Genomic DNA, 922 nt, shown 5'->3' with positions numbered 1-922 from the left:
AAAAGAAAGCAGAGGGATTTTGTCCTCAAATACCTCATCTTCAAGTGGGCATTCTTGACAATAAACAAATGTGAAGGACAATTTAAAAAGAAAAGAAGAAATATCATTCAACATTGACATCTTCTGCCTTTCCAAATTAGACACTCCAATACCCCGGTATCACACTCCTCACATTGGAAAGCGTCTTCCTCTCTGATGGGAAAAAAAATCCCCACAAAAAAAAAAAAAGAAATATCACTAACTGATGTTTCTTCATTAGAACATCATGTAACTATAATCTGATGACAACATGTTTGTTGTATTATCATTTTTATTATTATTTCCACACTTTTCCAAACATACATGAATGAGGGGGAGGCCTCCTCTTCTATGTGCAATTCATTTTTAATTAGCAATAATCGCGCCTCGGATAAACCTCATTGGCTACGATACTGCCACTGCGCAAAGCTTGCAATTCATTTTTAAAGCAAATTTTTCACATTGTCTCTAAAACACAAAAGTCTGAGGGAATGGGACTTTTCTTTGTGCTGGATTTCCAGGCATTGAATCCCTTAAATAGACTACTATATAATGCTACATTCCACCTGAATATAACATTTGTATAATGCACTCATTTAAATTCTTCATAGATACAAGCATTTTCCTCAATCTAAAGAAAATCAGACTAGGCACAAATCCTGCAAGAGATCTGGAGGTAGAAAATGGCTCATCTGTTTTTAAACACTAAAGCTCCCTCTTTCCCTCTTGAAACACTCCAGCTAAGGGCTAATCCCCACTCATTCTCTTTAAGTGATTATAGATATGAAACGGCCACAATGATGTTGCAGCATATGAATGTGCTGTTTGATGAATGTAACTCCAACAATCACAAACCAACAGAAGCAGGGAGAAAAATGAAATAAACTATCATTTTTTTTTTTAA

The 922-nt window shown here is 35.2% G+C and overlaps 1 pseudogene; it reads right to left on the bottom strand.

Moving 5' to 3' along the window:
• Positions 1-316: 316 nt before the first annotated feature.
• On the bottom strand, positions 317-449 carry LOC123954729 (annotated as a pseudogene).
• Between the last annotated feature and the right edge of the window lie 473 nt (positions 450-922).

This window comes from Meles meles, chromosome 12, assembly GCF_922984935.1.
Source record: "Meles meles chromosome 12, mMelMel3.1 paternal haplotype, whole genome shotgun sequence".
Taxonomy (NCBI): Eukaryota; Metazoa; Chordata; class Mammalia; order Carnivora; family Mustelidae; genus Meles; species Meles meles.
This window is presented reverse-complemented; position numbering and strand designations above follow the sequence as displayed.